The 20,781-nt window shown below is 55.6% G+C and overlaps 1 protein-coding gene across 1 annotated transcript in view; it reads right to left on the reverse strand.

The window, feature by feature from the left end:
• Window positions 1-20,781, reverse strand: part of TSPAN18 (tetraspanin 18) — a 185,860-nt gene that overhangs the window by 121,904 nt on the left and 43,175 nt on the right. Inside the window, exon 2 of the mRNA XM_004708315.2 lies at window positions 18,151-18,228. The gene's annotated coding sequence lies outside the window, so the exon portion shown is untranslated. The remainder of the gene's footprint in view (window positions 1-18,150; window positions 18,229-20,781) is intronic.

The raw sequence follows: 20,781 nt of genomic DNA on the forward strand, positions 1-20,781 counted from the left end.
AGCTGATGGTGCTGTGCACTTCATTTCCTAACAGCCTGCAGAAAGGGTCCTGGAGACCCTGCATTTGATTGCACCTCCCACCCACCCCGGGAGAATGGGAGAGCCACCATCTCCTAAGAGATGGACGAGGGGAAACTGATGTTGTAATGACATCACTGTGCGCTCCTATCATGGCTATGGTGTTCTGAGCACCCAGTGGGAACCCAGCCCTGTGCCCACCTGTTCTCTAAGTGGCTCACCCAGTGGGTGAGCCATCGGCCAGCCCAATTAAAGATGAGGGGCTGCTGCCCACAACGGGGTGCAGGATTCCAAGACCCATGATGCCTCCTTCCAGGAAGCCCACTCTGATGGGGACCAGGTTCCCTGAAACCTGTCCTGATCCAAAAAGAAGACAGAAGAAGACTGGGCGCATTGAGGGAGGGTGTCAGGGAAGAATCCTGATGATCCCTGTCCTCCCATGGGGAGGGACGCATCACTCTCCGCAGAAACACAACCAGGATGTTCGTTGTACGCCACCGCGGTGTAACGTCCCCTAGTTGACCTCAGACAGTCATGAGAAGCAGACGCTATGCTGGGTAGAGGGTCACCAGAAGGAGGGAAGCCTTCCCCGAGGTGGACAGACACAATAGCTGCAGCCAAGGCTTCCCATGTCCAAGAAGAGCGGAGCCAGGAGCAAGCTTTCGTCCTGGATTACAGACGGGCGGTCTCCATGAGGCTCAGCGGACTTGGTGGTAACTGAAAATAACACAGCTCAGACCCAGGCAGATGCACGCACACCTGTGTGCCCAAACACGCAGGTGCACATGCACACACACACACACACACACACAGCGGCATGCATGCCCACATAGCAGCCTGACTCCACTCCTGCTCCTAGCATGTCAGCCATTGGCCTCAGTGACCAACCAAAGGCACTGAGGTTTGGGACTGGCGGACCAGGGTGAGGCCCTCAGGGTGGGTGTACTCATCACAACCCTGATGACCACACTGGCATGAGACAAGGGTCTGCAGAGGGCTCCTGGGGCCCTTTGGTGCCCCACACAGTGCATGAGGCTCGGGAGGCGGGGGCAGCAGGGCTCCCCCACCACCGAGAGTCTCTGGAGGCACATGCTGCACATGCTGAGCAACACAGATTATCAGTGTTTCCCTTTGCTGGGGAGCCCTGGTGGCATAGTGGATATGCATTGGGCTGCTAACCTCAAGGTTAGCAGTTCAAAATTACCAGCTATTCCATGGGAGAAAGATGAGGCTTTAAAAAAAAAGAAAAAGATGAGGCTTTTTGCTCCCGTGAAAAGTTACCGTCTTGGAAACTCACAGGGGAGCACCACCCTGTCCTGTAATAGGGCCACTCTGAGCGGGTCCTGGGTTTGATTTCTAGGGGCTTGGGGTGGGCGACTCTCCCCCCCATCCCAGCCAGAAGCCAAGGCTTAAGCTTGTCGATAGACATTGAAAGGTGGCCCCCTGTGGCTTCTTTTCCTCACCAGGGCCCCTCTTCTCCTCTGGCAGGAGGGAATATGTGCAAAACCAGCACCGACCATGGCCTCCTTACTCCCATACCACTTCTTCCGCAGATGCAGGGACACAAAGCCACCAGCAAGACCCTGCCAGCAGCTCCTCAGCAGGAACCCCTCCTCCAAGCAGCACCCCAAAGTGGCAGTCACTAGCCACCCACAAGGCGCTCCGGGGGTGCAGTGGTTAAGCGCTCTGTGGCTAAGGGAGTGGTCAGTGGTTTGAACCCACCAGCTGGTCTGCACAAGAGGAAAATGTGGCTGCCCATGTCTGCCATGCTTGGAGCACTCTCTGGGCCATGTCTACTGGGCCTTCAAAGGCCACCGGGAGTTCACATGGTCTTGATGGCAACCGGGCAGTCACACGTGCCCGCAAATCCCAGACAACGAAAAAGGACTGATGTCTGCATTCGGGTGCCGGCAAGGAATACTGACTACACCAGGGTCGGTCAGCAGGACCAATCAAGTGGTCTGGGAAGGAATCAGAATGCTCCTTAGAGGCAACAATGGCGAGACTTCTCACACCCTTTGAGCATGTTATCAAGAGGGACCAGAGCCTGGAGAAGGACGTCCTCTGTGGTAGACAAGAGGGTCTGGGAACGAGAGGAGGACTCTCCCAAGGTGGGCTGACACGGAGGGAGGCTTCAGCGATGGGTGCCCACGCTCACCGTGAGGTCTGACAATGAGGACACAGTCCCGTTGGACAGTGCCGGAGCCGAAGGGACGGCCTTCCAAACAGACCTCACATGACGGTGGAGATTCGGTTAATAAGAAGACAAGGCAGGGGGCATTCTCTAGTCAGTGAAAGAGAACAGGGAATACATGACGTTACGCATTTGTCAAAACCCACAAGTCTGCAAGTCCGGAGGGAAGGCTGATATACACTACAATGAGCTTCCAGTAAGCGAACTTCCACTGTGGCCATCCAGTGCCAGATTCCAAAGCACATTACCCCCCCCCCGCCCCCCCAGAGCCTGCCCCACTGTAGTTACTCCTTCCACCCCAACCCTCCACCCCAGAGCTCACCAGGCCCTCCAAGGAGAGGCCTGGGGTGGACAGTTCATGGAGAGGAGACTCCGGTTCAGTTCTGCCACTTTCCCAGTGGGAGACCCCAGGGCAAACTCCATCCTTGAAGGCCTCAGGTGGCTAACCTGTCAGGTGGGGACAGGACAGGTGCCAAGTCTTCTCACACAGCATCATCATGAAGAGTCAGAGTGGACATGCAAAGGGACAGAAAATCCCCAGTGGCCAGACACCTGGGACCACGTGTGGGGTGGCAATGCCAGCGCCTGGTTCTCACATGATCATGATACCTGCTGCCAGTGGCCAGGTTCCCCACACCTCGTCTGCCCTGGTACCTGCTCCTGACTCAGGGCAGCCCTAGGTGCCTCAGAACAGATTGCTCCACGGGGGGTTTCAACGATTGGTGTTTCTGGACATAGAGTGCCCAGCCTTTCTTAGAAGTCCCTGTAACTGTTGGGTGGATGGGCACTATTGTTGCCCACGCCTTGTAGGCAGGAGATTGCAGGGTGGCATGACTGGGAACCCCACATGATGGAGCAGAAATGCCCCACGGGACATCTTGGCTGTCGACCTGCCAGAAGCTGATCACCACATCTTTCTCCCATGGAACTGCCGCATGGATTCAAACAGGCAACTTTCTGGTGAGCAACAGAGCGCTACACCCTTACCTGATGCCTAACAGATAACACCGGACCCACCGCCATCGAGTGGATGCCGACTCAGAGGGACCTTATAGGGTGTAGAACCGCCCCATGCGTCTGAAATTGTGACTCTTTACAGGAGTAGAAAGCCCCGGCTGGTGGTTTTGAACTGCTGACCTTTGGGATCGCAGCCCAACTCGTAACCACTCCATCACCGGAGAGCCAGCCTCTGGACAAAGGAAGCAGTGTGAACGGTGCAAGCATCTTGCCAAAACCACAAATAACTTTGCAGAAACATCTCACAGTGGGGCCTGGAGCACCGGCCAAAACATCCACAGGGCCTTGGAAGGGGAAAGCTGGCCTCAGCGCACGTGCCACTGGGAGAAGGCCTTCCGTAGGGGGTGAAAAAGAATACATTGCCTGCAGGCTGCCCTCTAGGCAGCAGAGCTGGGACCTGGAAGCTGTGTGGTTGGTTATTAGCTGCCACCGCTGGCCCACCCTGCTGCCACCATCAGCTGCAGGTTGGGAAGCTGTGGCCTGCAGGGCTTCCCTAGCTGGTGTTTGGAAGCAGAGCCCCAGGCCTTTATTCCCAGCCCTGGAAGCCCCCCCGATACCCACACAGCATCACGACAAAGCCTCTTGCCCCAAGTCCATTTTGACCCGGGGTGACCCTGGAGGACGGAGGACAACGGCTCCTGAGGCTGTCACCTTAAACGGGGAAGCACACTGCTGCCATCAGTCTCCCGTGGCACTGCTGCTGAGTTCAGGCCGCCGGCCTTGCTGTTAGCAGCCGAGCACTTGCCCTCTGTGCCACCACGGCCCCCGTGGGCGGCATCACGGTGACATGCCAGGGTCTTCCGGTTGGCAGATGCTGACTGAGCCTGGGGTCTGAGGCCCACGAAGGGACCCTGGGTCTCCTACCTGGCAGGGGGAGAAAGCCAGCCCTCCCACCACCGACAAACAGTCTCTCTGGAAACATCCCCCGCTGTCGTAGCAGCCCCACAAAGTATTTGCTAACCGAATCTACAAATGAATAAATATAAATACGGGTGTTGCAACCACAGATGTGCAAAAATCATAAAGTAAGGAAGCAAGAGATGGAGGCATCTACGTGAAGTCTGGGTGAGGGGAGGCAGGTTTGTTTGAGCCGGGCCCTCGGCGTTTCTGAGTCTGTGTGGTCTGGGTGGTGGGGACTCCATGCTCCATGTAGTGCCATGATTGACAGCTACATCATTCTAGAACACCCCTGTACCTCTCCAACACGAAACACAGTGTCCACACACAAAGAAAGACCCGACAACATCCAACATCAGGGTGCAAGCGCCTGCCCCGGCCCAGGTTGGGAATAATGTTCTGTCTGATGTAAATCGCCATAGATATTCTTCACGGCTCATTTTGTGTCGAGCACTTCACACTTTTATAGCGTTGGCCTCCTGCGTTATTGGACTTGAACTCGGAAGTTTAAACGAACAGAAAGGCTCAAAACCAGCTATGCCTTCACGCATCCCCGCCTTTTACCAGCAGCGAGACTTTGAACAGCTATTTAGCTTCCCCAGGGCCTTGGTTTCCAAGATGGGGAGATGGGAGATTGGAATCAGGGCTGTTCATCTTGTCCCACGGCTGTTTGTTTATTTATCGAGCAAGTAGGCACCGAGCATTTCTCACGGGAAGTCCAACTGATCTCATTTTCCTCTTGGTTATGTGCTGCGCTGCTAACCTCGGACGAGGCCCGCGGTTCCAAACCACCAGCTGCTCCTTCAGAGAAAGATGAGTCTTTCTACTCCTGTAAAGAGTTACACTTTCAAAGACCCACAGGGGCAGCTCCGCCCTGTCCTCTAAGGTTGGCTCATTCGGAATGGATTCAATGGCGGTGAGTTTTGGGTTTTTTTCAGTGAAGACGCCGTTTCAGAAATGCAAGTTGTCCTGTAAGTCAGCAATAAAAAGACACACAACCTGAATTTTGAAATGCGCCAAAGATATGAACAGATTATTTTACAAAAGGGGGAATTTGAATGGCCAGTAACCCCACGAAAAGAGGTTCAGCATCATTAGCCAAGGGATGCAGATCCAAAATCACAACACAGTCACATTATGCAATGGTGCAGAGGTATGCATGATGCTTAAAACCTCAACCACGTCAGGGAGACATTGAACAGTGTAAGATATGACAAAATAATAATGTACTTTGTAAATTATCAAGGGCTCAGAAGGGGGGGGGGAATGAGGAGCTGATGCCAGGGGCTTAAGTGTAGAGCAAATGTTTTGAGAATGATGAGGACAGCAAATGTACAAATGTGCTTTACACAATTGATGTATGTGTGGATTGTGATCAGAGTTGTATGAGGCCCCAATAAAATGATTTAAAAAAGAAAGAAAATAAACTCAACCATGTCAAGTGCTGGCAGAGCTTTGGAGCAACCAGAAATCCTTTACACAACAGATGAATCATCCAACTGTCATGGAAAATGGCTTTGGGTAAAGACCTGCACATGGAATGGCCACCTGCTCCAGCCACCCCACATCCAGGAATTTACCCAAAGGAAAAGAACCGCACACTCCCACAGAGATGTGCTCCAACATTCATAACCCTTTGGCTACTTGTCCGTAAAAATGTAACAACCAACTACCCATCAAAGGAGAAATAGAAAGATAAAGGATTGTCTGTACATAAAACAGAATCCCACCCAGGAATAAGAAGTGAACAAACTACCGATCCCACGGCACCATGGATGAACATCAGGAATATTAAGCTTTTGAGAACAGGCAAAACCAATCTAAGGTCCTCCGTCTTCTTCTGGAGGGCCGGCTCCTATTGATTGGTTGTGCCTGCATACTGTGCTTTGCATAGGATTCTAGAGTCCAATACGAATGCCACAGTTGATGAGTGATGTCTGCCATGGGCAAGAGCAGGTGGGATGACAGCACATCTGCCTCTGATTAGCTATTCCTGGCCTCAAGGAGTCAAGGGAGACATTCTCCTCTTTCTATAAATGGCTATTTTTAGCCAGCATGGCCGCTTACAACAGAAGGTATGTTTGGTCTGGCTGGCTACAGAAACCTGCCAGAGCATCCATTGCTCATATTCAAGTTCAAATGGAAATAAGTCCCCGGGACCAAAACACAACCTGTAGTATGGCCTGCCTACATGCAGGGAGAACAACTCAAGAACAGACTTGATGGATTGGACGTGAACGACTGGAGACCAGACACGGTGTAGGATGACCTCATGAAGACAGCGACCGGTCGTGGGAAAGACGAGAAGGACAGAGAAGACCAGAACAGGTATCAGAAGAGACTGTGAAGCTGGCTCCTGAACACCGGGTAGCTAGCGGAATGGGAGAAATGATAAAGCGGGCCTGCTGAATAGGAGATTTCAAAGGTGGCTTGAGAAGACAAAGTGGAGTGTTATAATAAAACACAAGAAGACCTGGAGCTCAAGGACCCACTCGAGTGTATGCCCACCTGAAAGAACTGAGAAAAAAATGCAGGTCTCGAGTTGCAATACTGAAGCATTCTGTGGATGAAATCTTGACCGAGGCGTCAAAAGAAAGGATGGAAGGAATGCACAGAGTCACTGGGTCAAAAAGGAGCTGGCCTGTGTTTAACCATTTCAGGAGATCAAGAACTAATGGTATTGCAGGAAAAAGCCCTAACTGCCCTAAAGACTTCGGCAAAACAACAACAACAAAACAACTTCAGGAATTGATGGAGTAACTCATTGAGATGTTTCAACAAACAGACCCAGCACTGAAGGTACTCACTCATCGATATCAAGAAATTCAGAAAAGAGCTACCTGGCCCCAACAGACTAGAAGAGAGCCACATGCATGCTTCTTCCAGAGAAGGGTTGGTGCAGTGAATGGGGAAGCTATAAAACAAGATCACGAGTGTTACATGCAGGTAACATTACGCTGAGGATTATTCAAAATTGACTGCAGCCGTATTTCAACAGGAAACTTCCAGAAATTCAAACCAGATTCCAAAAAGGATGTGGAAAGAAGGATCGCATGACTGGCTCCCAACGCATCCCGGCTGAGAAAGCACAGAATCCCAGAAAGACGTTTGCCTGTGTTTTCTGGCTACACAAAGGCACGTTGACGGTGTGGCGCGCAGTAAATGGTGGAAAACATGGCAAGGAATGGGAATTCCATAGCAAGTCTCATGGGGCTTATGCAGAACTTTGCCGTGGGGCACGGGGCAGTGCCCCTGACAGAGCATGGGAGGAGTGCATGGTTTACACTCAAGAAAGGTGTGTGGGAAGGCCGTGTCCACCACGTGCCTGCTGGACGCGTCCTGAGAGCAGCTAGACTACACTAAGAAGAACGGGGCATCGGGATTGCAGGAAGACCCACTAGCCGCCCAAGAAACACGACACAACCTTGCTTGCCGAAAGCGAAGATGCCTTGAGGCGCGTGCCGAGGAAGACAGAAGACCACACCGCCCACGGCGTGGATGATAGCGCTAAATGGAAGGAGAGGAACATCCCACGGCAGGTCCAACCAGCAGCCTCAGGAGGGATGCGAAACAGACGGAGGTCTTTTCGGTCTTTTCCTCGGAGCCACAGTCCACACTCACGGAAGCCACGGTCAAGATGATGTTATCCAATGACGTTACCCCCCCCCCCGCCCCCCCGCAAGTCTGCTGCACATGGCCTCTCTGAAGCGTGAAAGAGCAAGGGTGCCGTGGATGGGCTGGGGTGCTCCGAGCCACGGTCTTTTCCGTGGCCTCACACACACCCCAAAGCAGCAGCGCATGAGGAGGATGCAGGAGCACGGATGTGGTACCATGGACTGTGGCCAGAAAAGCAAACAAGCCTGTCTCGGCAGACGTACAGCCAGGGTGCCCTCTGGAAGAGCGGGTGGCGAGACTTGCCTCAGATACTTCTGCCGTGTGGCTAGGAGGGACCAGTCCCTAGGGAAGGGCATCGTGCTTGGTAGAGTAGAGGGTCAGCGGAACAGAAGACCCCCCCACTCATAAGCTTCAGCAACAAGGGCTGCAACAGTGGCCTCGCACAGCCATGGCGGTGAGACAGGTGGGGGACCGCGGGCCAGAGTTTCCTTCCGTTGAGCGTGGAGTCTCTGAGCTGGAACCAACGTGAAGGCCCCTCACCAGAGCACTGACGTCCACAGAAGCTGGACAACCCTATATGGCCGCTCTGCTTTCTCGCGCCCACTCCCCCGATTGCCAACAGCCAGAGCCCAGCCCAGCCCAGCCTGCATGTCCGGCTCTGTCTCCTGCTCCTCCCTCTCCCGGGCCCCATACTCCAGCCACACCAGAATAATCATAGCCCGCAGGAAGTCCATCCGCTCACACTGCCAGAGGTTTGCCGGCGCTGCCCCCTCTGCCCAGGGTGCTCCTTCCGCGGGGGAAAAGCACGGGCTAGGGAGCTGGCCCTGGAATCACCGAGCACTGCAGGGCGGAACGGCTCTGCAGGGTTGGCTTGGCTTCCAGTCAACCAGACCTTTCTCCTGTGGAGCATCGGGCTGGGTTGGAATCACCAATCTTTAGGTTAGGAGCCAATGGAAAGCTGCTTGGGCCCGCCCAGCCTACTTGGGAAACTGTGACCAACACCAACACGCCCCCAAAAAAAACCCAAAATCACTGCCACCCAGGAGATGCCAACCCATGGCAAACCTTTAAAACAGGGTAGAACTGCCCCTGTGGGTTTCCGAGACTAACTCCTTATAGGCATAGAAATCCTCGTCTTTCTCCCACGGAGAGGCTGGTGGTTTTGAATGGCTGACCTTGAGGTTAACAGCCCAACGCATAACCACTCTATGCAGTAGGAGCTCCATAAATGCACAGTGCATGGAAACAGATGTGTGCCCTCTCTGCAGTGGGCACATAGATCACAGAGGGTGGCAAGAGAGAGAAGGAAGAGGCGTGGGAGGCAGGCACTGGGGACCCACAGTGGGGCTCTGTGAATGGCAGGAGGGAGAGGGAATTCATTTCCTCCCTACAGTAATTTGCCTGTAAATATTCATAAACCATGCAGCTTCTCTTGGCCTTCCCATTAAAGATAAACACATCAATAACACAGCCCTGCCCGGCGGCTCTGCATGAGTGCGCTTGCTTCTCGCCTGACACACAGAGGTGGCTGTTGACTTAGCTCCTGCCAGTCCCAAAGCATCCCAGGAGGCCTCTGGAAGCGGGTGGGCTGCAGACCCAGGAGGCGTCTGGTACTGCCCCCCTGGGAGCTGATGTGGCTTGCCACTGGGGCCCCAGGGAGTTGGGGCCCTGAGTCCAGACCAGGCAGGCAGCTCCAGGGGCCAGCAGGGCCTGACCTCCCTGGCCTGTCCAGAGGTCCCACACAGATGGCTCTCTGTGCTCCCGGTGTCCCTTGGTAAGAAGCAAAACAAGTGCGTCTTGAAAACGCTGGCAATGGGGGCCTTGGGGGAGGGGGACTGGAAGGTCACAGACAGAGAGGCTATTGGAGGTCCTGGGGGGGGGGTGGGGCTGGCAGGGCAGAAGTCTTCCATTCAGGGTCCCTCCTAACTGACCTGTCAGTCCCTCTCAGAATCTTGCCTTAGGACGAGGAGAGAGACAATGAAAGAGAGCCCCTCCCTCGGGCTGGTTCCCTCCTCTGTCTGGAGGGGGCATCTCTTCCCGCCTCTCCCCCATGGACAATGCACACACTCGAGCACCAGCAGGGCACACTGGCCCAGAGTTCCCTGCTTCATGAGCCTCCACAGACCAGGGACAAGCCCGGCCGCTCAGCCTCCCCAGGCTCCCGGAACTACATCCTCTGGAACAGAGGCAACCTGGTCCTTTAAGTCTCCCCCACAGCAGCCACGGGGGTGGGGGATGGTGGGCAGATTGCTGTGTGACCACATTGTGTAGATGGGGAAACTGAGGCCCGGGAATGTAGTCACACCTGGAGTAGGGCGTAGAGTTAGGGTTCAGACTCAGAAATTCAGCCCCAGGGTCTGAGCTCAAAGGAAGAAGGAGGAGGTGGGAAGAAGCGGGTGCAGGGCCCGGGAACCGAGGCCTAGTTGATTGGGATGCAATGTTGCTCTTTTAAAGGCACGCCGGGGACGCAGCAGTTAGGCTTGGCTGCTCCCCGAAAGGGGGATGATCTTTCAAGCCCGTGAGCCTGGGTGAAGGGTGGGATGGGACAATCTGGGGAACCCTGCAGAGCAGCGATACTTGCTCCTGTGTTGATGTTCAGTGGCCTGGGCTCTGTTCCGACTCACAGGGACCCCAGGCACAGCAGACGGAAACCCCACCCGCTCATGCCCCATCCTCCCACTCCTTAGGAGTAAGCCACGGTGGCAGCCACGACGCCAGTCTCTCTTGACAAGGGTCTTCCTCTTCAGAGCCGTCCCTCTCTACTGCAACGAGGAGCCCCGCTGGCGTAGTGGTTACACCTTGGCCTTCCAGCCCAACTGCAAGGGCAGCAGTTTGGAACCACCAGTCCCTCCACAGGAGAAAGGCGGGGCTGTCTACCCCCATAAAGGGCTGCCGTCTCGGGAACTCGCAGGGACAGTTCTACCTTGTCCAATAAGGGTCGGCAGGCGTCGGCATCAACCTGATGGCAGTGAGTTTGGTTTGGTTTGGTTTGGTCTGGTCTGGTTTGGTTTAATCTCCTTCTCCAGGGACTGGTCTCCCCTGACGACCGGTCCAAAGGACCCGAGACAAAGTCTCACCATCCTTCCCTGAAGGGAGCGTTCCGGCTGTCCTTCCAGAGCGGATGTGGTCCTCTTTGCCAACGGCATCAATTCTCCTGTGGTCTCCTCTGTTCGTTAAGGGTCCAGCTTTCCTGTGTCACGGGGGCCTAAGTTCTCAAAGCGACATCACTGCTCTTCAACACTGTAGAGGGGTGCACGGGGTACGGTGTGTCATGTCATTTCTGGACGGCTGCCTCCACGGGCCTGGATTACAGAGTCAGTGCTATAGGATCACCGATGAGAGGATCCAATTCGACTCCACGGCAACCGGTGCTTCCCTTCGAAATACACCAAGCACCGGCAGCTCTTCCAACAAACGACAGCAAAGGTTGTCAGGCTATCTGGCCCAATCCCCAGGTGAGGAAACTAAGGGGCCTGGAGTTTCATAGTCGGCCAAGGTCTCCAGCCAGCAAGGGAGGGTCAGGATTTCAATCTGGGCAGACTCGCCACCTACTTGTGCCTCTCCCAACTTCAGGCCCAGATCTTTCTCCTGCCAGACATGACTTGGAGCAAAGCCTTCCCACGTGGGCCTCAGTCTCCATGTCCATAGAATGGGCTTGTTTGTGCCCTTGCTAGCCGAGGCTCCAGGGGTGGCTGGGGAGACGGAACAGGCTAAGAGTACAGAAGAGTTTACCAGTGCGCACCGCAGCCTCCTAGGCCAGGAAGAGTCTACCAGTGTGCACCACAGCCTCTGAGCCCAGGAACCAACCGTCCAACGTGGATGGACACATGCAGCAGGGAACCAACACCCTCCAGACTGTCCACCAGCAAGGAGGCTCCAGTAGGGCCACTGCGATTATGCACTTAGGACAACCTGGGAGCAGCTGATATGTCTGAGAAAGGTTCGCAGCAGCAGAGTTTGAAGCACCACCAGCTTCTTACTCAACGTCAGTTAAACAGGAAATCCATTGAACATCCAGGCAACGCCCCGTCTTGTCATGCCCAGCCAATCCCCCCTTTTTTACCATCTGTGGTAGTTATACAATCTGTTGTCAATTTGAAAGGATTGAGAGTGAAGGGGTGGAGTTTAGCCTGTCAATCAGGTCGCAGCTCATTTGGAGGCCCTAAGGAGATAAATAGCTCGTTGGAGGCAGGGGGCAGGCTCACTGGGGAGATATTGCAGCTGACAAGACACATGGAGCCACACTTGTGCCCTGAGCTGGAGGAGCCACGTGGAGACGCCTGCCAGCACTGAGATGCTTACAACGCCACTGGAACCACAAGACTTCCCACCCACTGTCCTCTGCTCTTCCTGCATTTGGCATTATTGCATGTGTTTCGTGAGTCTGAAGAGGACTTTATAGACCAGTATCAGACATATGGGCTAATATTGGACTTATGGACTTGATCTGGACTAAGCTGGGATGTTTTCTTAATGTACAATTACTTTTTATACAAAACTCTTTCTTATACACATACGAGTGTCTATGAATTTTGTTTCTCTAGTCTACCCAGACTCATACACCGTCTGTCACTTAGATGGAGACTAACGTTCGTTCGCTAAGTGAGTGAGAGAAGGCAGGCGCAAAGCCAGCTGGGTTTGAAGTCCTGGAGCAGCTTCCTCTCCCACCCGGCACGAGAACACACTTCCTGTTTCCAGAGCTGCTGGCAGGAAGCAACTCCCGGGGCCCGTTTGGGAGGGGTGGTTCACACTTCCCACAGCCACCCCCACCCCTGGAGGGGGAGCAGAGCAAACACCTGCAGTCATGGGAGGCACCCGAAGGGGAGGCTGGGAAAGAATAGGCTGGAGAGACCCAGGACAAGCCATTACGGTATGAATCTATCCTGACGCCGAGCAACCTTATAGGACAGGGTTGAGTTGCCCTTTGGAGTTTCCAAGACTGTAAATCTTTAAGAGAACAGGTGGCCTCCCCTTTCTCCCACAGTGCAGCTGGTGGGTTTGAACTGCCAACCTTCAGACCGGCAACCCAACGTATAACCCACGGCAGTACTGCTGCTGCTGCTGCTCGCTGCCATCAGGCCTGCCCCCACTCTGTGTGGCACCATGAACCGTAGAACACAATGCTACCCGGCCCTGTGTCAGCCCCTCAATGGAGACCGGACAGTGTGACCCAAAGGGTGGTCATCCGCTGACTTCCCGAGGTTGATCCCAGGCCTTTCTTCCTACTCCATCCTCATCTGTAAATTCCCCGGAGACTGCTCAGCATGTATGGTGCTTGGCCATGAGGCCAATGTCCAGGAATTGGACCAGAGTCTCCCTGAGGGGCCCCCAGGCAGATGTTACAAAATGTCCCCTACTGAGCAATTGTCCAAGGTCTACCTGGGAGTGCGGTGTGACGGGGTGGGATGATTCCTGTCTGGGAAACAGCCATCTCTACCAAGGAGGCAGGCATACCACGGTGGGCACCGGACACAAGCTGCATGGCGGCCGTCAGCAGGGATTCCCAGCGATCCGAGAGGGGGTGGGAGATGCCGCTCATCTCCGGCAGCATCCTGAGTTAGCTGTGGGGTGGCTCCCCTCCAGCTCAGCCCTTCAAGTCCACCAGCCGCTGCACGGGAGGAAAGGGAGGCTTTGCTCCCCCGTAGAGAGTTCCTGCAGCCCTGGGACCCCACAGGGGCAGTGCTAACCTGTCCTATCGGGTCTCTAGCAACCTGCACCGGCTTGATGGCAGCTGAGTGTTGTAATTTGATAATGAGGGGGTGCCTGGAGTATAGAAAGAAAGCAAGGGAGGGAGAAAGGGAGTGGAGACCTATTAGCACAAACACCAGGGCAGAGAATTGCCGAGAGGAAAGGGGTTGCCTGAGGACACAGCCCTATCGCACCAACTCGATGGTCCCCACTCTCGGTTGCCACCTCTCCTGGGTGGGGAGCCGGCTGAGGCTGTGGCCTGGCCAGTATCTGGTCAGCAGCCAGCACAAAGCTTGGTCTCTGCCCTGCCCCCTCGCACACTCTGCCTGTGGCGGCTGTGAGCACTGCCCGACGTGAGGACACTGGCTGGCCAGGGGTAGGGACAAGCCCGGGGCCTCTGGGCAGGGGCAGAATGCAGGCCTCTACAGCCTCGTGCCTGTGGTCCATCCTCTGCCAGGGGCTGTGTCTGCCTCTGGGCTGAGGTTCAGTTTAGACAGATGTTGTGTTCCTAAGGAGGCCTGTCTCCGGTCTTTGAAGTCTGGGAGAAAACCTCAGCTCTGAAGCGACATTTCCTACCGCAAACCTTCTCCAGGGAGTCTCGGCAGAAATAAAGAACAAACCGCCCGGATCCTTATCTCCTGGTATTTATGAGATTTTTAATTAGCATGGCTGCCGGCACAGAGCACTCAGCTGAAAGGAAAAGTCGGGGCAGGGGAGGGAGACAGAGGTCCCGCTGGGCAGGGCAGGCGGGCACCCTCGGAGGGGCACGCCTCACCACCCAGCAGGGCATGCAGGCGCCAGGGAAGCTCCATGCACGACTCCAGATGCCAGCAGGCAGCCACCGCCCCCAGCCACCACGCCGGCTTCCAGGAACTGGAGCCACACATATACTGACGCAAAATCAGCAGTTCAAACCCACCAGCCTGTTCAAGGTAAAAAGAGGAGGCTGGTTGCGCTTGTAAAGATGGACAGCCTCGGAAACCCAAAGGGGAAGCTGCACCCTGTGCGACAGGGTCCCTGTGAGCTGAGGTGGCTATGGGCGAGGTTCCCAAGACTTCAGGCTCTGCCGCAGCCCATGCCTCCGCTTCCCCTGGTCCTCTGGGAGGCTCGTCTCAGGCTAGTCTGCTCCGGAACCACTGGTCAGGTGGTGAGACCTTGGGGGTCTTCTGACCAAGCCCCAGGACCACCTCTGCTGCCTGTCCCCAGCAACGACCCTCTTGGAAACAAGTTAGAGAGGGGGCAGGGGGAGGTGCCTGTCCAAGGCGAGAGCGGGAAGGGGATGGATTGCCTGAAGGGATTTATACACAATGTAAAGGTAATTTTAAAAAGTGAACAATCCTAAACAAGGCCAGGGAAAAAAACAACAAAAACACCCTACTCTGAAAAAATGATTTTCTTCTAAGTTCTATACAATGGCTACCCAGTGCACAGCCACTGAGCCAATTCTGACTCCTATTGCCCTTCTCGAGACAGTCTCCAAGGTTGTACATCTTTACCGGAACCTTTAGCCAGCCTCAGCCTTCCTCCCACGAGCAGGGGGTGCATTTGAACCACTGGTCTTGCTGCTAGCAGCTCATCACTGATTGGAAGCAGAACCTCACTGGTAAATTCAGATGGCTATAAAGATAAGCATCCAACTAGCACATGTCCGGTCTTTAAGCATTAACGGACATTTAGTGTCTGTGAGGGCTTCATTCCGCGAGCATCCACAGACACAGACCCCTGAGGTGTATGGCTGGTTTCTGCTCTGCAAGGTCATTTCAAGGGTAAGGATCTCGGGTTGTTCTATTCTATGGGCCTAGCTAGTCCCACCTGCAAACTGTAGCTATCACTAACAAATAGTGATAGCTCCAGGTGACAGATGGAATTGTGCCCTGTCCCTTTAATAACTGTTGAAGCCTTAACCCTCAACCTGGACCCGTGCACATGACACTGTTTGGAAACAGGGTGTGGGTGGGGGTGGGGGGTGGGGCTGAAGTCACACCAGAGCAGAGTGGATCCGAGACCAAATCCTTTCTGCGCCACAAAGAGCAGGGTAGAGACACGGACACACGGCGGGCAAGGTGGAGGTCTCGTGACGGCCACACGTGCAGAATGCACTCACAGCCCAAGGCAGGTATGGATGGCCAGCCAGCCAGCGGCTCCAAGGCCCAGGAGGAGCCTCAGAGGGCCCGGCCTCTGGAAAGCCGCCCGGCACATTCCTGCTTCCCGCTGACCCAGACGTGTGAGAAGACAGAGCCTGCTCTTTCAAGCCTCCCACTGTGGGACCCTTATAGGAGGACATGGGGACAGTCAGCAATGGCCACAAGCAAGTGTCATCATTGATCTTCAGGAGGGAAGGGTGGGCTGGGGCAGCGAGGCTTGCGAAGAGCTGCTCCCCACCCCACAGATGCCCCCCACCCCCAGGTGTCCCACCCCCAGCCCCGGAGCAGCGGGGTGTCAGAACTGAGAGTTGACAAAGCCCAGGCCCCGCGCTCAGCCCTGTTTTTAGACCTCGAGTAGAACGAGGTGCGCATCTCCAGGGCAACCCCACTGTTTGGTCACAGACACCAGCTCTGACATCCCAAAGGGATGAGGTCACCTTGGGGGGCCGCCATCATTCAAATCACAACAGGAGCTCTCCTCCAGCCCCCAGCCTTGACCACCGGGACAGGTGTGTGCCACGGACCCAAGGGCACAACGGTGAGGAAGGTGCCGGCGTGCATACATAGGGTCGCTATGGGCTGGAATCGGCTCGCTGGCAGCTGGCTGCAACACGTGCCCATTCCACAGACAGGAAGACTGAGCCTGAGGGGGGCCAATCTCACCCCAGAATCAAGTACAGCGGCACCTATGAGAGCCTGGTTTTTCCGGGTCACCAATGTTTTCCAGGTCAGCAGGGGCCAGTCACCATATTTCTATGACTCTGCTGAATGGGGAACATTGGTACTTTCTTTCTCTGCCAGGGTTCTGACTCGCACAGCATCCCGCTCTCACGGGCTTTCTATAGCTGCCTGGATGGCAGGGTGGGGGCTCTGCCTCCTCCATCCTGTCCCCCAAAGCCAACAGAACATGCCCCAGCACAGCACCCACCTCTCTGCCTGGATTCCCACTCCCAGCCCGCTGCCGGAGAGAGGAGGGCTGCCCCAGAGCTCCTCCGGGCTGCCGTGGTGGTGCTGTCAGGAACCGGCTGGACACTTAGCCCAAGACCATCAGGCCTCCTGGGGAAAGCACAGAGGCTGTCTGCCTCGGCCCCTGCAGAGAAGCCCGATTTGGGGTTTGGATAAGTCGGAACTGGGAGCTCTCAAGGCCCCTCCCTCCTCGTGGCGGCGCCCCCTCCCTCAACCTTGGTCCTGGTCTTGGAATCGCTTCCACTGAGGGTCTGAGAGGTGGGAAGGAGACGGAAGTCGCTGTTGCCCCATCGGACAGACTCTGAGAAAGCGGGGCCCAAGGGCTAACCTCTGAGGCAAGCTGGTGACGGGAGCCCAGTCCCTCACTCCGCAGCCTCACTCACGAGGCCACCTCGGTGAGGCCTGGGTGACAAGAAGTGAGCAGGACTTCCCAGAGGCCAAGAAGCATTCCGTCCCCATCCCTCCGTGGGGTGTGAAGCTTGATCCTAATCTCTGTGGACCGAAACCTTCGCCAGAAGACTTCTGGTGGGGGGAAGGTGAGTTAGTTAATTGTGCCAACCTGGCCAATAATCACATGTGGGGCTAATTGAAAGGCAGAGGGATAAATGGGTGGTGAGCCTCGCCTTTCTAGTTCTCGGGTCCCTTGCTTTGTGATGGTTGCACCGGGTGCAGCTGCCTTAGCAGTTCCCTGGTTCAGCTTGCAAGATTGACTTCCTACAAGACATCCCCAAGGAGAAGCTACATGGACCTATCCCATTGCAGTGCTGGGTGCTGGAGCAGCCATGTGGAGACCCCTGCTAGTGCTGAGATGCTTGTTCGTTCACTGACTCAGCTTTCCTCCTGCAGTCGGCGTCATTGCCTCTGTTTTGTGAGGTGGAGGACTTTTGGACTGGTGTTGGGTTAATGGGTTAATGTTGGACTTGTGGGCTTGGGCAGCATTGGGTTGGGATGTTTTCGTGATGCACACTTTCTTTACATAATACTCTGTTATACATCAGTTGCTGTGGATTTGTTTCTCTAAAGTACCTAGACTAATACAGAAGGTAAGGAACTCCCCCTGGGAAAGCATTTCCTCCTAACAGGGAGAGTCTCCCTGTAAGGGGTGAGGGGTGAGGCAGAGGGGGCCCAGGGGTGCGGCGGGGCAGGGGCTCTTGGCCCAGTAAAGGCCCGGGACCTCCCCATGACCCTCAGGCCCTGGCGCCCTGCATGGGTGCTGAGTTGCAACTCCAACTGTGACCTCCCTGGAGGTCCCTCCTTCAGGAGGGAGCCCTCTGTGCCACCTCTGAATCAGAGCAGGGGGGGGGGGGGGACACCAAAGCCACCGTCCTGCCCTCCCACTCAGAACGACTGAAGACGTTGATGGACTAAGGCAACCAGACGTCCTGCTTTTGGCGGGACAGCCCAGTTTTTAACAATTTTTCCCGCTTCCCGCAACGTTTTTAAAAAGTCCCGATTTTTTGAAAGAATGCACCACAAGCTAGGGTACACGGTCTTCAGCTGCCATGTGGCTATTTCACCAGGATATGAGTTTTATCCATGGTGTCCCGCTTTACCAATATTAAAATCTGGTCACCTTAACTAAGACCCACCCTCCACGTAGCTGGACCCTACCTCCTTCAGCAGGGGTCTTTCTTTCAGCCGAGGCAGGTCAAGCGTCTTTGGGGGTCGATGGCGGCCTTGGGGTTCACTCTAGAGGAAGAAGACAGAGAAGCACATATTGAGAAGGCGAGTGGGGCACGTGGGTTCTGGGGTCACCTCTGTCCCTGAGGCTTCCAAAGCTGGATGGGGCGCCCGTTTCTGGAAAGCCAGATCCAAGCACCCAGTTGAACCGGAGAGTCCCAGGATGGGGTTCCCTGAGCCTGTGGGCTGGGGCTGATTTTCAATCATTCAGAAACAGCCTGGGGGCCTTCCAATGGCTCTGTGATGATATGAGACATGCTGATGACTACGTCCCAGGGAGCCCCTTCTAGCTACACTGTCATCCATGCAGTGTAGGAACCCCAGCGACTTCAGGTTGAAAAACGGACACAAAACTGAACAAGCCGAGACACTGGAAAGGGAAGGAATCGTTGTTGTTGTTGTTGCTAGGTGTGACTGAGTCAGCTCTGACTCGGAGTGACCTTGCGCACAACAGAAGGAAGCACTGCCTGTCCTGCGCCATCCTCACAACTGTTCTTGTTTGACCCCTTTGTTGCAGCCGCCATGTCGATCCAACTTGTCCAGGGCCTTCCTCTTTTTTGCCGCCCGTCCACTTTGCCAAACACTATGTCCTGCTCCAGGCACCGGCCTCTCCTGCCAATGTGCCCACAGTACGTGAGGGGGAGTCTTGTCCATCTCGCCTCCCACTGAATCCCAAGGAGCGCAGCTCTGCGGGCGGGCGGACCAGGGGGCCTCGTTAGGGGCTGGAGGTGAATGCAGCTCGGACTTGGAGTGTCTCCACCATCCCCTCCCTCAGTGTGGTGCTGAGGCCACAGGCCACAGAGAGGGCAACAGATTCGCAGTGCCCTGCCCAGAGACCTGCCAGCCCAAACGAACGCCAATCCCCAGGGAGGGGCTTGTTCATAGGTGCAGCTGAGCAGTGAAAGAGCAAACCCCCAGCAGTGAGGACGGAGTTGGGGAGCCCTGTCCCAGATGGCCCCATTGCTCTCAATGCCCTGGCCCCACAGGGACAGCCCTGGACAGGCATGTTCTGTTTGGGGCATGGTCATGCTGAGGACCCGGAATCTCTCTCCATCCTCTGGGAAGGTATCAGGGGTGAGAACCAGGCACTCTGAACAGTGCAGTGCGGGCCAAAGTCGGACAGCTGGCATGGGCGGAGCTGGGTAGAGCGCCATAGGTGCAGTGATTGGGGGTGTGCACAGTGCCAGGGCCAGTGAGTTCCAGGCCAACCCTGTGGACCCCGTGCATTATAGGGGTCTCAGGCGCTCTGCTAACAGATGGCCAAAAGGCAGAGAATAACCCCTGCGGTTGTCTGTGTCTGCCTCTGTTGTCCAGCAGGCACTGTCTGCCCGGGAGTAGCTCGTGCACCATGGGCCAGACTACGACCGTGATTTGAGAAGAGACTCTCACACACGCATCTGTTGATGTCTGTATTGACGAGGTCGTTGGTGTGGGAGCCGCCACCTCGTCCACCCCACACACCACACAAGGTACGACCCAGTGATGAGCCAGCCCACAAACACGTGGGGTCTCAGGGCTGGATTTCCAGGCCGGCCTTCCTCAGCTGCCTTCTTCCAGACACTCAGCTGGAGTTCGCCTGGGATCAGAGCATTGTTGCCCAGGCCCGCACTGCCAGACAGGTGGAGGCTGTCTACGCGGTGCCCCCCCAGGGACTGCCCCCTGGCAGGCACAAATTCTCCTCGGAACCACCAGTGCCCCCTCCTATCCTCCAGATCCTATCTACACACATGCGGTGATGTTTGTTGTTCATGACAGAGATGAAGGGCCTCCCTTATACCACCTGTATCCGTCCTGTGGAACAGCCATGGGATGTGACCTGGACCAGGACACTGCAGGGTCAGGGTGTGCGTGTGCGTGCGTGTGTGTGTGTGTGTGTGTGTGTGTGTGTGTGTACGTGCGTGTATGCGTGTTTGTGGTGTGTGTGTGTGTGTGCACTTTCGGGTGAGTGAGTGAGTGAGTGAGTGCATGTGCTTCTGTGAGCACACACATGCCCCCGTGAGGTGTCTACACACGTCCTACCGTGTCAGGTATCAGCATCATGTCCACCTGGACTTCCTGAGTCTCTTCCATAGCTGCACTGCACCCCCTAACCCCCATCCTGGGGGCCGTCATCTATGGACTTTTCCCACTGTGGAAACGGGAGTGATGTCCATTTGGGCCCCGACAACCTTGCTGCAGCCACCCCCTGGAGGCTGTCTCACGGTGGGAAATGTCCCAGGCAGGAGCTGGAAGTGGGGTAGAGGCTGGGGACCCTGCATGTCTGGAGAGACCGGCAGCCTTCTCAAAACGCCCAAGCAACTCACCTCAACTGGGTGGCACATGTACTGTGCACCTGACTACGAGTCTAGAGGCTGGCGGTTCAAACCCGCCTGGTGGTGCTGCGGAATAAAGGCCTGGCAAGTGGCTACCTTCCGTAAAGATACGGGGAACTCCAGAGAGCTCTGTGGGGAGGCCCTACTCCCCGGAGACTTGGAACCGGCTCGATGGCGTGGGTCTGGGTTCCTTCCTCTAGTGGAGCAGAAGCAACCCAACCCAAGCCCAAACCCACTGCCCTCGAATCCA

This window comes from Echinops telfairi, unplaced genomic scaffold (assembly GCF_000313985.2).
Source record: "Echinops telfairi isolate 266 unplaced genomic scaffold, ASM31398v2 ScPeMD7_60;HRSCAF=208, whole genome shotgun sequence".
Taxonomy (NCBI): domain Eukaryota; kingdom Metazoa; phylum Chordata; class Mammalia; order Afrosoricida; family Tenrecidae; genus Echinops; species Echinops telfairi.